An 18,872-nucleotide genomic window follows, 5' to 3' on the forward strand; every position below is an offset into this window, starting at 1 on the left:
AAAATTGAAAGAAACTAGCCTTTTTTTTCCCAAAGATAAGTTTAAAATGATTTTTATTAGCCCTGGCAAGGCTCCAAATCGCTTCAGCAAGTTATACGGGAAAAATGGTATTTTTCACCCAAATAAAATGAAAGACCAAAAAGAAGTTAAATAAGTTAGTAGCTTTGTCATATGTTCAAGTTAACCATGTTTTTATGCTTTGTTTTATACAATTCAAACAGTCAAGCACCTACTCACTATATGCTCAATACTAACCTAGGTCATACATAGACAAACTAGTATAAAACAGATCCTAGGTTCAAGAGGCTAAACTGTATTTGTAGACACAGAATGTATACTAGAGGAAATGGTTTAAAAAGTAACACCAAGATAAACTTTTAGGGGGTGATGAAATTGTTCTGTATCTTAAATCTGATAGTTATCCGTAACTCTAAGCATTTGTCAAAACTCATAAAACGTGCAACAAAAAATGAATTTTACTGTTGTAAATTTACAAAGACATACCATAAAAAGAAAGTATAGCTAATTTCCTAAATGGTATAAAAGGTCCTATAGGAATTCAGAGGTCAACGTGAACCCAAGTAATTAGAAAAGACGATGGTTTCAAAAAGCAACTGAGCTGAACTTGTAATAGCACGTAAACCAAAGCACCGAGGAGGGGCTCAAGGAGAGCATTTCATGGTACAGGGAAGCATGCTAGCACGAGGTGGCACTAACAAGCACAGGGGGAATGAATGAGCTAGGGGTTTCTCAAGGTATATAACATTTTATAGCGAACATGTATTGCGTGCTCACACATGCCGGGCACTAGGCTACGCTGAGCAACTCCATCCTTACCTACAACCCTGTAGGCAATAGCACTTCTCCCATTTTTCACATAAAGCTATTATGAGGCTTAGACAAATGCAGACCTTGCTGAAACTAATAAACAGTAGAATCAGGATTCCAACACAGGCTGATTCCAGACTCCATGTATATATGGCCTCCCAAGGAGGCCTGTGATCTAGATAAACTAAGAAATTACAACTGTGACAAGAAGGTAAGACCAGGAGAGGGGGGACATGTTATTTGGAAAAGCTTGTTCAGGATACAATATGTATTATGTTCATAATAAAAACTCAAAATTAATGGAATAAAATGTTCTTTGCGACAGATTACTCTTAATTCTTCAATTCTGTGGTTTTTAACAGAAGAATTAGTGCTTGAGATTTTTGTGTTTAATAAAAAGAATTAAGTATTTAAAATACTGGCCTAAAAGAGGTCTTTTCCTGTTGGAAGTAAAATATCACTGTGCTCTCTGTAGTCAGGATCAGCAATAGGGTAAAATAAAGGATGTGAGATTCACTTTAAAAAAAAAAAAAGGTAGAAAGGTGAACATTTCGTGTAGCTTTGAAACAATCCAGGGAGTAACTGAGAAGTAGTGTGTTTACAGTGAAAATAGACGAGGATGCATGAAAGAGTGTTCTGAATATAGAAATGACTCAATTTCATGCTTAGTCACAATTACTGAGGCAGACCTGAAGATGACACTTCAGGGTTTGGAAATAGAATGGTAGTCCCAGTGACAGAAATGTGAAGCTGGCAGTGGAAGGTGGTGTAAGATGAAAGAAAATCAGCTTAGTATTATTGAGAATATTGCCTTTGGGGTAATCTGGTAACTTCTTAATGCCTGGCCTCATCTTTCACTTTTCCCCATGCAGCCCTTAAGACTCCAGCCACACTGAGCCATTTGCTGTTACCTGAACATACTATGTTTTCAAAACCCTAGGTGGCTTCATATATGTTCAGCCTTCTAATGGGGATACTTGCCCTCTCATTTCTCCTTCAGTCCAAGGCAGGCAGGTCCTACTTACCTGTCCCCATGGCACCTTAAAGACTCCTCTATCACAGGGTATTATATATTGCTTCTGACATTCTGTCAGCAACTTCAAGGCAAAGACTCTATCATTCTTGTATCCTTTGTGCTAGGCACACACACAGTTGGCTCTAAATAAAAAGTCACTAAAAGGCTAAATGAATAATGGATAACAATCAGAAATAGGGAGAGATATGCAAGTTCTTGGCATCAGAAGTGGTAACTTAAGGCAAGGGATAGCCTGCAGAGGACAGTTCAGAAACAGCCAAAATCAAAACTAACAGATAAAACAATCAATCAAAACTAATAGAGACAAAACAATCAGCTAACGACTAATATCTATAGTGAAATCATGAACAGACTGTAGGAGAGAAAGGAAGACAAGACGACTACATGCTCTAGAGGGCAGGGGCTATATCTGTTTCATTCAGTAGCACATACTGGCCATTCTTGGCAAAGAATGAACAAGAGGAATAGGGCAATGTTGTGATACAAAAGCCAACAGAAGTAACTTAGAGTATCAAGTCTGTATCTAGAAAGGTAAAATGTCAAATACTGAGACATTAAGGAGGGTGGGAACTGAGTAGTCTACGAGGTCTGAGAAAAAAGGGTACCCTTTTATTTTAATAATATACCATCTACAATAACACTCAATAATCGTTCTGAAGAAACTTCAATAATGAACTTCAATACTGGATTGTCACTGTCCAAGCATGAATCTCTTCAAGTTATTTTATTTTATTTTTTTTTAACATTTATTCATTTTTGAGAGAGAGAGGGAGGGAGACACATAATCCAAAGCAAGCTCCAGGCTCTGAGCTGTCAGCACAGAGGCCGATACAGGGCTTAAAGCCACGAGCGGTGAGATCATGACCTGAGCCTAAGTCGGATGCTTAACCAACTGAGCCACCCAGGCGCCCCTCTTCAAGTTAAATATATCACAATTATTACCTCTATTGCTTATATGGTTTTGTTTGTTTTTAATTTTTTTAATGCTTTTATTTATTTCTGAGAGAGAAAGAAGCAGCGTGAGCAGGGGAGGGTCAGAGAGAGGGAAAGACAAAGAATCCAAAGCAGACTCCAGACTCTGAGCTAGCTGTCAGCACAGAACCTGACATGAGGCCTGAACCCACAAACCATGAGATCATGACCTGAGCCGAAGTCAGACGCTTAACCGACTGAGCCACCCAGGCACCTCTCATATGTTTTATATATACACATATGTTTCGCAGCATATCCATGTGAACTGAATTCAGTGCCCCCCAGAATTCTTATGTTGGAGCTCTAACCCCCAATTTTATCATATTTGGAGGTAGACCTTTTGGGAAGTAATTGGGGTTAAATGAGGTCATAAATCCAATGACTTAATCCAATAGGATTGGTCTTATAAGAAGAGGAAAAGAGGGGAGCACACCTGGGTGGCTCAGTTGGTTAATTGTCTAACCTCTGATTTTGGCTCAGGTCATGATCTCATGGTTCATGGGTTAGAGCCCATAGTAGGCTCTGTACTGACAGTGCTGAGCCTACTTGGGATCATCTCTCCCTCTCTGTCTCTCCTCTGCTCATGCTCTCTTTCAGGATCTCAAAATAAATAAAACTTAAAAAAATTTTTTTTAATTAAAAGAAGAGGAAGAGAGAGAGATCTCTCCCTCTCAATGTGCATACACTGAGGGAGAGGTCATGAGAGGACACGACAAAAAGGTGACCATCTATAGGCCAGGAAGAGAGTCCTCACCTGAACCCAACCATGATGCATCCTGATCTTACAATTCCAGCCTCCAGAAATAGGAGAAAATAAATTTCTGTTGTTTAAGTCACCAAGCCTATGGCATTTTATTACAGCTGCCCAAGCAGACTAACACACACACATACACACCATATCTATCCCCCTAAACAGACACCTCTATTTAAAAGGCTACGGAATATTCTCTGCTATAGAGATAATTTTCAATAATATTATAGGATAGTAATGGAGAGTACTGTGTTCAAGTTAGTGTTATAGGAAGATGCTTCTCTAAATAAACCCTTTCCTGTGTCTCCCTCTCTTTCTGCCCCTCCCCCACTCAGGCTCTTTCTCTCTCTTAAAAATAAAATACACATTAAAAGAAAGAAAAGAGGAGGACACTTGGGTGGCTCAACCGGACAAGTGTCCAACTTCGGCTCAGTTCATGATCTTGCAGTTCGTGGGCTCGAGTCCCAGGTGGGACTATGTGCTGACAGCTCAGAGCCTGGAGCCTACTTTGGATTCTGTCCCTCCCCTACTTACACTCTGTCTCTGTCTCTCTCAAAAGTAAATAAACATTTAAAAAAAAAAAAAGAAAGAAAGAAATGAAACAAGCATTCAGTATGATAACTTATTTTCAGTAACTTATTTTTAAAAGCTCAAGAAAGGGAGCACCGGGGTGGCTCAGTTGGTTAAGGTCAGCTCAGGTGTTGGCTCAGGTCATGATTTCACAGCTTGTGGGTTCGAGCCCCACATCGGGCTCTGTGCTGACAGCTCACAGCCTCAAGCCTGCTTCGCTTCTGTGTCTCCCTCTTTCTGCCTCTCTCCCACTCACACTCTGTGTCTCTCTCTCAACAGTAAGTAAACAATAAAAATATTAATAAATAAAAGCTCAAGAAAGTGAACAGAAAATAGGTCAAAAATTAATGAAATGGAAAATGAAGGAAAAATCAGGTCAACTAACTAAATCAGTTTTTGCAGGTTAATGAAATTATTAATCTTGTTAAAGTCTTAAGAGAAAAAAGAAAAACACAAATACATCAAATTATCAAATTGTTTACAGCATACTACCTCTATCTCTGGGCTAAATCTTATCAGAAACTCAGAGATACTAAGTAACTCAAGAGTACACAGCTTGTGTGTACGCACTAGGGCAAATAACCACTTTTGCACAGGTGGTAAGCAGGGCAGCCAGCATTTCAACAAAAAGTTCCTCTTCTTTTCACCACGTCATACNTCTGTTCTTTTGTTTATGGGGTCTCTTAATTCTGTGGCTCTCCTGGGAGTAAATTTTTCTTTTTTTTTTTTTTTTTTTTTTAAAAGGAAAGGAGTCTAACCACCAGGGTCTCATTTCCCTGATCTACAAATGAGAAAGAAGAAAAACATTTTCTTTTAGGTCCCATTCAGTAAAGTCCAGGATTCTTAGAGACTAAGTTGGTCTGTGTAAGGACAACTCATTTCCTTCGGTTGGACTGGGGGTGAAGGTGGAATTGCTCTGTGTGACCCAGGATACATCTTAATCTACTACATGTGGGCTGAAAGAGGCATCCTAAAGTCTAAGTATACTTTGCTGTAAACTAAAGAGAAATGTGAAGCCTCAGCAAAATTTACAAGAAAAATAAACAGTGAGGGAATTGCTTCAAGGGGTTCATGGTTTACCAAAGGTAGTGGGTAAAACCCTTATGTGAGAAATATTCTCCCATTCAAAAAGAAAAAAAAATCCAGTATATGTAAATTTAACCCTGTTTGTGTATGTTTCTACATATAGTATACTTGAGTCTAACAAGTGAGTCTACAGTTACTTTTGTGAAATGTGCCTCTACAAACCCTTTCATTTTCTCCTTTTAGCAGTCCTAGGTTAAAAGTAAATAAAAACTTTTTGGCTCTTTACTATTTTGTGTTGCCTCCACAGTTTATAGAAAGTTGTATTCATTCCAAACTTAAGGAATGTTCTTTATTTGGTGTCCAATTAAGTTTGGACAAAATACATGGGGAGGAGAGAAGAATACAGTATTTTTCTTGCTTTCTCTGCAAATAGGTGTTACATGTTCCTTCCAGAATCATATGAAAAGTCCTCCTGCTCATTGACAAGCTATATGTTATGTCTGAACAGAAGTTTTTTTCCCCTCCTTTAAAAAGATCATTAGATGTCCATATGTTAAGGAGCGCCTGGGTGGCTCAGCTGGTTAGGCATCCAACTCTTGCTTTCAGCTCAGGTCATGATATGACAATTCATGGGATCAAGCCTAGCATTGGGCTCCATGATGACAGGACAGAGACTGCTTGAGATCCTCTCTCTCCCTCTCTCTCTGCCCCTCCCCTGCTCACTCACTCTCAAAATAAAAATAAACGTTAAAAAAAAATGTCCAAAAGTAAAGAGAATCATTCACAATTTCTCCAACTTAACAAGTGAAACCAGTGAGTTTGTAGGTAAGATGGATGGTTTTCTTCTACAGATTCAATGCACTCCTTCCTAATTATTATTCCTCATCATTTGACAAATGACATCACTGACACTCAAAAGAAAGTGAAGACAAAAGAATCTGGGGACACCTGAATGGCTCAGTTGGTTGAGCGTCCAACTTCATGGATCATGAGTTCAAGCTCCGCATTGGGCTTACTGCTGTCCGTGCAGGGCCTGCTTTGGATGCTCTGTCTCCCACCCCTTTCTGCCCCTCCCCCACTCACACACATGCTTTCTCTCTCTCTCACAAAAATAAACATTTTAAAAAAAGAAAAAAGATGAATATTTGAAATTATCAATTATAAAGGGGAGAGGTGAAGTCATGAGATTTTATTAAGATCACTCAGTAAAAGTGACAACAGCCATAATCTTGGGGAAAAAATACAAAGTCAACAAAGCCAACTAATAAGGAACGAAAACTCAGGGAAATAGAATACAATATGAAAGAAAAGATAATGCCAGGAAAAATGAAGGGGCACTTAAAAAAAAAATACCAGTAACAGTAGCTACTTTTTACTTACCTCTCACCCTATATCCTGAAAGTATTCTAGGTGTTGCAGCTTTCTAATCTTTCAGTACAAGATTGAAATACTTGAAAAGGTAAGTATTATTATATCGATCTGAAGATAAAGAAACCTGCCCAAGGCCACACAGGTAGCAGAATTAGGATCTGAACTCAGGTCAACGAGGCCATGTGCCCACTGAGTTCAGTTGGTCTTAACAAATGCGACGTATGAAGAAGCTGAGCAGAAAAGGAACAGACAAGAGGTCACTGACAGAAGAACTGCAGCACTTGGACTGGGAATAGAAAGACTGACAAGATTTAAGGAGTGAAGAGCGAGTGGGTAGAAGTGACCTTCTTATGTCCTCTGGACCAAAAGGAAGGAAGGGGATAACTTGGTCCATACCTTGAAGGACAAGGAAGGCAGAAGCAGGCTAACAATTTCTTTTTGTCTGAAGCACAAAAGGTAAGATAGTGAGCTAAGGTAGGAACGGGTTGGGGGGCAGAGGGGACTTGACAATATGGATGAACGGAGAAAATGAGATCCAGAGTAGGTGGGAGGAAATGAAAGCACTGGTATACAACCAAGACCATCAAAAATAGGGTCAGTTACGAGTTTTTTTTTACCAAAAAAATTTTATAAGTTTCCTATGTCATTTGTTTTGCTATCAAAGTACTCACCGTGTAATAAGTCTTCAGTGCAGAAGCAACGCCTAGTTGTTAGTTATTGGCTTCACTCTTTCTCTGCTCCCATGCTACTCCCCTTGGCCCTTTGCCCATATGGAAAAGTGTGGCAAAAGGGAATAGAGGACTAAAACACTGTGCACGCCCCTATCTGTTTGGCACCACACTGAACATTTAACATTAATTTTCACTTCCTCCTAACAATACTAGAACACAAGCTCCTTTGGGTATGGGTATTTTTGTTCACTGATATATCCTAAGCACCCAAGTCAGTGCTTACAACAGGGCAGGCCCTCAACAAATATTTGATGAATGCACAAAGAGTCACCTTGTAAAACAGGTATTATGATCATCCCCATTTTAAGGATGAGAGGATGACTCAGAAAGGATAAGTAACTTCATTAAAGTCAGAGATATAGTAAGGATGAAATTAAAAGTATTTAACAACTAGCGCTGCACCAGCACTGGCCATTCAGGACAGACACCAACTGGTGCTGCAGAAGCTGAGTTCTGCTTCAACCTTTCAGTTGTGGGATCTTAAAGAAGTCTATAGCAGGTACCAGGACAATGAAGGGCTGTGGGCTGGAGAAGAGAAGACTCAGGTGTATACTACTGGCTACCAGCTGTGATATTAAGTGGTGCATCCAGGTTTCAAACATGTATTTATTTAACCCCAAAACCTTCTCCTACCATTTGCTACAAAATGAGCGTGCAGAGGACAAACAGAGGTTAGAACAGAAAAACATTCAAAGCAATTGTAATGGAATAAAGAGATTAATAAGCATAACATGGGCAATGGGAAATGGAATTAGAAATGCCTTTGAGATTGATCACTGAACTCAATCTGTTGCCAGGCAATTTAAAAAAACAGGATGATCTTACTAAAGTAGGGTAGAGGGAACAGAGAAATAACAGAACTATGAATGAGCAAATCAACACCACAGTGAGGATGTTTTGTTCCAGCTAAGTAATTTGAGTACGTCTCAATAAAAAATGAAAAATCAGCATTAGCTCTTGATCAAGAAATGCCTTGATGAAAGACGTAGTACAGGAAGATGAGTTTGGGCAAAGTAGAGGTAGAAAAGGAGAAGAGCCCTGAGTCAGGCAGGAGGGATCAGCGATACAGAGAACTGTATGCTTGGGTGTGATTCACAGAGATGGTAGGTGAAGCATCCAGGGGCAATGGTTTAAAGAACAGTGCACCCTCGGCTTTTAGAAACACCTGCACTCTGGTCACCAGCTTTAAGTGACCACATCTCTGTGGCTGACGGTTTTACTATAAAAAGCAGTCAGTTATCTTGCTGGCTTTTGTTTTATACTTAGGCTGGGACAAAGGGGAGAAAAAGCAGTTTGGATACAAGCAACATTTACAAAAGAAGAATCTTACTTTTTGTGCTTTTCTGTCACTAACGACTTACAATACACTCAACCTTGGAGTCTCTTCATTCATTAAAATACTTAAAATTAATGTGTGTGTATATTTAAACAGCTTTTTTTCTTGAAAAAAAAAAAAAAACCCAGAACTATAAGGACAAGTTATTTTAAAATGGACTCAGATTTCTGCGTGCACGCGCGTGCGTGCACACACACACACACGCACACACACAGTTGGTCTATTTATTTATACACGAACAAAAATAAAAAGTAAGAAGTTGGTCACCTGTTGTTCCCTTCCCAAAAGGCACACAGTGCCAACTGGCCAGGACCATTAATTCCTTCCACCCTCTCATGGTAACAGCTGTTCCCTTTCTTTTTTCAAGCTGGCAAAGGTCACAGTCAGTAGCACACTTTCCGTGCAAATTTCTATGTTCAAAGAGCAAGGAGATGGCAGACATAATAGGGTGTGAGGAGAGACAGCTAATTTTTTTTCTATGTTACTTTCTCCTGGGCACTAATCAGGAATCTATTTTGGGCTTCTCTGATATTTGAAGCTATAACTATAATCATTTCTCAGCTGAAAAAAAATTCTGTTTACATGAAACTGGAATTGGGGATGATATAAGCATTTTGAGAGTTCAGGCCAAAAACTGTAGCAAAACTGTACGGTAACATTTACAACATTAATGGCTGTCTAATTAGAAATGCATTATGCTATGTGAAGAAGCCAGACTCAAATGGACACATACTGTATGATTTCATTTTTATGATATTATAGGATGGAGAACCAATCGGTGGTTGCCAGAGGTGTAGGAGGTGAGAGGAGTTCACTACAAAAGAGCAGCGAGAGGTCATTTATTTGGGGTAATAAATCAGTTCTGTATCTTGTATGGTGATTACATGACTCTGAAGTCTAAATTGTCTAAATTCAAAAAAACTGTATCCTAAAAGAGTGAATTTACTATATATAAATTCTGTTTAAGTCTAAATGTTGACTCAGTAAGACTCATAACTTGATTCTCTTTTCCCCTCACATGTTCCAAACCTCCTGCCATACTCTACACGATGACCCCACCCCTTCCACCTAACACCTACTTGCCACTCTAGCAACTATACAACTACTCCTGAAATCTTTGGTATGGCAGGGTGAGGTCCTGCATAGAGCGGGGACTTTTCTACCTAGCTGGGTTTACTTTTGGCAATCTCCCAGTTACTGAACTTAAGTGAGCATGGGCAAATAAATTACTTACCTATCTGAGCTCAATTTTCTCATATGATGAATGCAAATAAATACTATTTATATACCTCCCAGAACAGCTGTGAACTAAAAGCCTAGTAATGTGCCTAACATAGCACCTGGCACATTAAGAGAACATAATAAATGCTTATTCCCTGACCTTTCTCCTCTGCCTTCTGCCTCTAATGAAAACGTAATTTTTAACTTGGAAAATCTATCAACACATATACAAGAAGATTTCATCAAGTAACTGCCTATATTTTATTTTTTTAAGTTTATTTATTTATTTTGAGAGAGACAGAGAGAGAGAGCCCAAGCACACATGTGCACGTGCAGGAGGGGCAGAGAGAACTGGAGAGACAGAATCCCAAGCAGGCTCTGCACTGTCAGCACAGAGTCCAACACAGGACTCAAACCCATGAACCATGAGATCATGGCCTGAGCCATAGTTGGACACTTAAAGGACTGAGCCACCCAGGTGCCCCTAACTACATCTATTTTAGTTATCTTTCTTCAAAGGCTTTTAAATAGCCAACAAATTTCACAAAACAATGTAAGACAGTAAATCAAAGGAAAGATTCCTCTTTGAAGAGGTTCCTCTTTGAAGAGTTTATTTAGTCTTTAGAACAATTATAACCTAAAGGGTTCATATAGGCACATTATCACCTATTTGGTTTTTATTTAAGCTTTTAAAACAAAGCCTCCGGGAACACGTGGTTAATTTACTTCTCTCTCTGAATTTACAATGAGACTTTTAATCTCAGCAATCCCATCCACAAACTTCGCTTAACCAACAAAGTCTCTTGTATTAGTCGCGGGTCAACTTCTCCCACTCAGGGATAAGGCCTGTATTCCAAACAATAACAAATGCATGCTTATTATTATAGTGATTCTTGAATAAAGCTGGCAAACTGATACCCTTTTAAAATTTCTAGGATAATCATCTTCTAGAAAGGTAAATGCATAAATGTGTCTTAAAAAGTTGTAGATGGTGGTGGTTGGGGGCAGATTTAAGAACCTCTCAGGCAACTGCTTTAGCAACTGAAATTGGAGAAAAGAAATCAGACTGACTTGATTTCACCATTTGGGTACAAAACTAGTTATCTCAGTGCTCAAAAGATGAGTAAGAAATAATTCAAGAATCAAAACAATAAATCAAAAATTTTAAATAAACAACCAAGTAAAATCCAGATCTGAGACCTCAACTGCTTTTAACAGGTCACACGCCCCTTCTTTAAAAAATGTATGTGATGTAAATCTTAGAAGTATTTATGTGGATCCATCATGTCTAGTCTGAAATTACGCCAAATGGCGAGGGTCCAAAAACTAAAAATAAAGTTATACGAAGATGTGTCTCGGAAGAAAAATATAAGAACTCTTACTCTGGCAGTAAGTCACCAAAGTGGCATATCTAAATTAGTAAGCTTTGTTTAAGACACACACACAAACACATATACTTTTTTTTAAAGGCACACAAGTCAAAAAAGTTGGTAAAATTCTTTTTTTAATGATTCTGATTACTGCAGTAGCAAATCTTATGTCCATTTTCCCAAAAATGTATGTTTGTACCACTCAAGTTATTTCATGCAGAAGATAAACTGAAGAAAGAGAGACTCCCACCAATTACTACTTCAAGGCTAAGAGCAAACATACAATGCTGAAACTACACAATAAACAGCAGCTATATGGGAAGCAAGAAAAAGGACAGGCAGACAGTTTGTTGAGTGTCTACTAAGTACTCGGTGCTTGGGACGCTGGTTTGGCTCGGGTCATGATCTCACAGTTTCAGGGGTTCAAACTCTGCACTGGGTTCTGTGCTAACAGACCAAGGCCTGCTTGGAATTTTCTCTCTCTTACTCTCTCTGCACCTCCCCCACTCACACTATCTCTGTGTCTCTCAAAAATAAATAGCGACACCTGGATGGCTCAGTCAGTTAAGTGTCTGACTTCAGCTGAGGTCATGATCTGCAATCTGCGAGTTCAAGTCCCACATCAGGCTCTGTGCTGACAGCTCAGAGCCTGGATCCTGCTTCGGATTCTGTGTCTTCCTCTCTCTCTGCCCCTCCCCTACTTGCGCTCTGTCTCTCTCAAAAATAAGCATTAAAAAATTTTAATAATAAACTTTTTTTAAAAAGTACTAGCATTTATTTACATAGGTTCTCATTTATCCCTAAAAATCTATCAAGTAGACTGTATTCTCTCCATCACACAAGTGAAAAAACTGAAGCTTGGCAGGACTAAATAAATAACCATCTGTGTGACCTGTATCAAAAATATAGAGCAAAGCAGAATTTTGAAACTAAGAGTATCAGGCTCCACATCCCAAACTCCACCATACTTGGTAACAGTTACTTGGAAAACAAGGATACCATGTAATCCATTCTTCTCAACAAAGAGGGTTCTTTAAGAAGAGTCCAATTATTCCTATACAGTACCACTGATCTAAAAATGGTATTCCTAGGAGCTCTGGGCTGGCTCAGTCAGTAGAACAAGTCAGGGTCCTGAGTTCAAGCCCTACGTTGGGTGTAAAACACACCCACACCCACCTACCCCCCCCCACACACACACACACACTTGGGAATTTGTTTTTTAAAAAGGTATTTCTGTATCTGGCAAGATCATTCTTCCCCCATCCAGTATATCATAGGTAACCACAGCAACCTATTATCCAGGCCCACTGGTGTTTCAGCTGATATCACTAACTGATCTCCTCCCACTCTCCAAAATGATTCTGCTGGCTAGTGCTTGGAACAGTTCAACATTTTAAAGTAATTACCAATACCCACAATTTCCATTTCTTTACCAAACACCCACTTCTCAGACCACTCAAATACGGAAATTGCTTTCCTTACATAAGAAAAGGTTATCGATGACATCTGTGTAACCAAACCCACTGGACACTTTCCAGACTTTATCTTACTTGACATTAAAGGAGAATTTAGACACTGTTACCACTTTCCCCTTGGGGCACTCTCTTCACTTGGATTTCTGGAAATATTCTCCTAGTTGTATGGTTTCCTCTCAGTCTTGGTGTTATTCATTCATTCCCAATGATCTGAAATGTGTTTCTTAAAGCTGTGTCTTAAACATTCTCTCCTCACTTTATAACTCCTGCTTGAGATTTCAAGATTTCACCAATTTTCAAGACTTCAATTAACATGAATATGTCAGTGAATGCCCACAGTCAGACTAGTCCTCAGACTACTCCTTTGCGCAAACAAGGATTTAACTTCCTCTTCAAAATCTCAAAGGCACCTTAAACATAAGGTGCTCAACACCAAAATCGTTATCTCTTCTCTATCCCTCTTCCTGTCTCATATCAGGTTCTCTCCTAATGCTCCCCAGCTCAGTAACTGGCAGGAATCAACATCCATCCATTAAACAAGCCAGAACTTTTGGAACTATCCTTGTTACCTCCCTCTATCTGATTCTCCACATTCAATGTGTCACCAAAACCTGTCCATTTTGCCTCCCAGGTATTTCTTAAATCCATCCACCTTTCTCCATCTGCACCACTACCTTGCTAGTCTCACTACCATTATCGCACTTGGACTATTTCAAGAGCCTCCTAACTTATCTCCCTAAATCCATTCTCTTCCGGCCATAATCTATTATTCTATCCTATAGCCAAAGTTACCATTTTAAAAAGCTACCCCTTGCTCCTATTCAGAACTCTTTTTGTAAACTTTCACAGTTACCCATATCTCTCCTTTACAGCACTTGCTAGTTTATTTTTATATTTGTGTGATTATACACATCTCATCTAAGAGTGTGGCACATAATATGTGAGGGACAAATACTTACGGAATAAACAGAGGACTCCTATGTAATGGACATAAACCTAAGAGAATATACAGATAAAGACCCAGCCCTTTTCAGATAAAAAAACTAAAGCTGTGAACATGGGTGATTTACCCTAACTGCAGTGAAAGAAGTAGAATTCAAACTCAAACCTATATGTTTCCAGTGTCCACACATCTAACTTTTAATGTATCCCATAAATAAAATTTTAAAAATTCTCTAAAAACTTTTGTATTACTAAAAATAAATGGAAATCATTTCCTATATTGGTAAAACACATTTTTTTAAATAAAAATGTCTGTTGAAACTACAAGCTAAGACACCCTGGATTCTAACTTCTTTAAAATGGAACAGTCTGTTTCCCTCTTATTTGGATGCACAGATATGATTCACATCCTTTATTATGTTAAGTATTAATATGTCTGTATCTCCTATTACCTAAATACCTTCTCCTGAATTACATTTAGATAATCCACTGAAATATGTCTATGGCTGGCACCTGTATGAATTATACGATTTCATTATATGTTCTGAAAGTTCAAAATTTCAAACTCCTCTGCTTGACCAAGTTATGTAGTCTCTCTATCCCAATATTTTACTTTTAATCATGAAAAGTCCAAGGACATGAAATATGGTAACTACCACAGCATTTTTCCAGTAATCTGATTTTTTTCCCCTAGTAAATCCTGAACATAGGTTGAATTAATTGACCAACTTAAAGGCCAGCTCTTTACTTCATTAATTTTATGAATTTTAATGTGACCCTTACATTTTTCCAAATGAAAAATCAGAATCTCCACCACAGTCTCTTTACTGGGCAGCAAGCAATCTCAGGCCTTGTGAAGCACCCATCCTCCCTTCCTCATGATTAATTCTCTAATCCTTCTTCCTATCAAGGAAGCTTCATCCTCTCCTGAACTCCCCTTTGAAGGCAAAAACAGACCATGCAGCAATATTTACCTCCTTCCTTTTCTTTTCTTTTTCCTCACTCTCCTTTTCGCCTCCCTTTTTATTATTCAGCCAAAGCCCACATCAGGGCCACATCAAGGGGAGGCTCTCTTGAGTTTAAAACTTCAGCAATGACTACTGAATAACTCAATGCTTTTAAATGTATGCTTTAAATTATTAGCTAACAAAAAAAAGCTCTTAAATAGGACTCAATTTTGTCAAGATTTTCTTATAACTTTGGCCATGTTATCTTAATCCTGGTGCTATATTTCTAATTGATATGGAGTTTGCATGACTGTAGGGTAGATGAAATTCCTTACCTAATGGTATCTATGTCCCAACGCTCCACATATTAATAATCAGGCAGCCAGCTACCGCTACACAGTAACACTGAGTTGTTACCATTCCAATCATTAATCAGCTAATGAACTGCAAGACTAGTCCTGAGGAAAACTAAAACTCAATCTTAAAGCAGTTACTCTATTTTAAGGAACATCTCTCACCCGTTTATTATTCTGCAGATCAACAGAATAGAACATTGGTAGAAGAGACTCCCTCAGTATGTTAGATCTTTGCCAAAAGAATCTGATGGACTTTACTGAAGAGAAACTGCTATTGATACAATAATCTCCTGATATTCAAGACTACATTAAAATCATGGTTTCTTTCCTTTTTTAATTAAACAGGTAAACATTAATCTTTATCTTTTTTAAAAAATGAAAATCTCCCTTCACTGCAATTTCAGTCTGACCAAATTATATTTTACAATGGCTTTTCAAGGTAGCACATGTCCCCATTTGTCACAGTATGACTAAGGCAAGAATAACGAACTAGCTGCAGGATTTCATGAGAGACTTGATCACTGATAAAGCTGTATACCTAAGTATGGCAAAAGAGGAAAAAGGGGTGAGGGCGTGGGGAATCTATATTACTTTGTATGAGTGCCCATCACTACTTTCTAAACACTTCACTTTTCAACTTTTTACTACTTTCTGCTGACAATAACACTCACCCCATTCTTTGCCAGACTAGACTTATCATTGATCTCCTACAGGTCTGCTGCCGTTGCTCAAAATACCCCTTTGTACACTATGTGCTCTCTGTCTTCCTACCCTGAGTCTACTCGGGGTCAAATGCTATAATATATTCTGCATCAACTGACTCTTCTTAATCAGCACGGTTTGCCTACCACTATGCTCCTGAGAAAGGCAAGGCAGACATTATTCTCATTACAAATTGCACATGAATAAATGAAAGCCCATAAGATCTTGCCCATGTGATCACAAAGAATAGCAGAAACAAAACCAGAATTTGACTTCCAAGTCAACTACTTTCACTGCTAGATCATACTCTAAAGTATTTAAATAAAAGTTACAAAAACAAATTACCACTCACTACAAAACCTCCACTATATCAAATCCTAAGCAAGGGGGAAGGCCCATTTAAAAACCTAGCTCCATAAAAGGTAATTTAGTTACCTGTAATTAGATTTGGTTCATAATTAGACTACATTCAATGACAGCACTTAGAATCTCATTCATACTGTGGGACATAAACTTAGTATTAATTTAGATACCCAACACTAGCTATAAAGTTGAATATTACCCATAACCTGTCTAACAAGTTTTGATAATATCACAGTTTAAGAAACCTTGTTCCAGTTGAGCCACTGGGTCAGAAACAATACATATTTGGAAAGGAGTCCATTTAAAATTCTTTTCTCTTATCCATGCCATAAAAAAAAAAAAAGAGTAAAATGTAAAATCCAAAAAACGTCTGTTGCTTCTGCTACACTGCATAACTATGCTAGGTATATTTTCCAAATCAAACTGGGATGTCATTTGAAAAACTATGTTTTTTAAAAACAAGGTGTTTTGTTTTTAGTGTTTATTTACTCATTTTTAAGAGGGGAGGATTTAATGATTAACAAGCTATTTTCTGTTTTTCACACATTAGCGTGAAAACTACCTTTGTCCTTCTGATGACAGCTGTGCATGTTGACTGAAAACTCTTGAGCTTTTTCTTTTAAGTTATTTACTTACTTTGACAGAGAATGTGAATAGGGAAAGGGCAAGGAGAGAGGGAAAGGGCAGGGAAAGGGAGAAATATAGAAAATCCCAAGCAGGCTCCATGCTGTCAGCACTCAAACTCACAAACTGTGAGATCATGAAATCAAGAGTCAGACATTTAACCAAGACACTCAGGTGCCCCCCAAAAAAGTTTTTAATTACATTTGGTCATATATTTTATATATATATATAACACACCTAAAAAACAGTTTTTAATTACATTTGGTCCTATTTTCTTTATTTTTATATACACACACACACACACACACACACACACCCAAAAAACAGTTTTTAATTACATTTGGTCATATATAAATACACACACACCTATTTTATTTACACACACACACACCTATTTCTTAAACTATGAAAAGAAGAAAGTACAAAATCTTACTGATCAAAAGAAGTTATGATGAGAACTGTATTTAGCTCCTTCAACCTCAACTACAAGTTGGGTCTTGATAAGTTTATATTTAACAAATAAAACCTTCATGTTTTAGGAAATGGGTACTAAGAGAAGTTATGACTATCTAAATTATGCTCACACACGTATTCTATTTTACGGTTCTCTCTCCGACTACATTCATTCGGGTACCTTGCCTACGAGTTGTGGAAATATTGCTCACCTAGAAGCAAAATCAGAAGATCTTTGTGAACTATCTGATTCCAGTGAGAAACAGGTTAGAAATAATAAAAACATTTCCCAAAGTGATCTGGGCACTAAACACTAAAATACAAACCAGTTTCCAATTTCAATGTTATTTAAACTGAAACTAGAACAATATTAAATAATGTTCCAAAAGAAAAGTCACCAGCACGTGATATCAAGTTTAAATAACCACCTGGGTCACTGGTACCAAAGTGGTTTATTAGTTTAATAGTGGTAACAACAGCACAGGCCAGGACTATGCCTAATACTTCACTATGCTAAATACTTTATATACATCGCCTCATACATTATCTCACCTAATTTCACAGCACTATGAAAAATGCCCTATTAGCATCATCTTTTTCCTCATTAGATGACGAAACTCAGAGTTGAAGTGACCTGCCCAATGTCACACAGTTAGTAATAGATAGAGCTAGAATTCAAACCCTGAAAGAGTGGCTGACTCAAGGGTATTGCCTATTCATTCATGTAACAAATACTTGAATACCTACCATGTCCCACACACCTTCTAAGCACCCACCTTCTGTGCCTTCACCCAGTAATACAAATGGGGCCTCTACTTTCTACAGGAATTATTTACAGAATTTAGCACTAGACAAAAGTAATGTGCCCAAAGGTGTACATTATTTCCGCTGGAAAGTAAAAGCAATCGTTTCAGGAGAAATCATTTTGAAATACAGACTTCATTAAAATATCAACCAATCTCCATTTACAAGGCTTTGCATACCTCTTCAGTGTAGAGACCCTCTCTTACTTACTCTTAGTAACCTCAAAACTAGGAAATCTCAGGCATTCAACTTACTATACAGTACTGTCACTGTTTCTTATGAGTCTGTCTTCTCATAAGTAAACCAGGTCTATTTGAGAACCATGGCTTTTGTTTGATTTTTCCACCCATTTTTATATTCCATTGCTATGACATAAAATGAGGCTAGAACCTCAGAGCTTTATGATGATTGCATGAGTTTATATAAGACATTTACCAAAGGCTCATTTAGGCACTCAGTGAATAATGGTTTTCTTGTTTTTTCCTTATTTACCCCTCGAGCACCTAGGCAGTCAACCCATCTCTCTTACTGCTGATGTAAATGTACCAAAGTCAAAGCAGAACCTCACTTAACAAGCTGCCAATTAACTCAAGAGTTCATCCAGGACACATTTCCTATATGTCATTTTCCTGGGCACCCCACCCTGAAAAAGACTCAGGAAACATTTCCAAGCAATGACAAATGAGAACTAAACCATGAGATTCTAACTACATCTGCTGGAATGAGTTCTCAAAGGTGACTCTGAACTCTACATACATGACTCACATGAAATATAGTGAAGGTCTTCCTTTCCTGGACAGAAATGCCCACAATAATGCTATCTGAAAAAAATAGTCTGTGGGTATGTTACTTAACAAGGCGAATTTAAGTATGATATGCTCTCTTGGCAAACTCTCAGTAGTAATTAGGAGTTGGAGTTATGAAAAATTAAAGTGCCTCCTTTGGGTAGCAGGCACACACTCAAAATATCATTACACAGAAATGGACTCTGAAA

General features: G+C 38.1%; 1 protein-coding gene across 2 annotated transcripts in view; it reads right to left on the bottom strand.

Annotated features, from left to right (window-relative positions):
• The window catches only part of PLPP1 (phospholipid phosphatase 1), an 85,095-nt gene that overhangs the window by 57,561 nt on the left and 8,662 nt on the right, over window positions 1–18,872 (bottom strand). The gene's annotated exons all lie outside the window — the stretch shown is intronic.

Source organism: Crocuta crocuta, unplaced genomic scaffold (assembly GCF_008692635.1).
Source record: "Crocuta crocuta isolate KB4526 unplaced genomic scaffold, BGI_CrCroc_1.0 scaffold107, whole genome shotgun sequence".
Taxonomy (NCBI): Eukaryota; Metazoa; Chordata; class Mammalia; order Carnivora; family Hyaenidae; genus Crocuta; species Crocuta crocuta.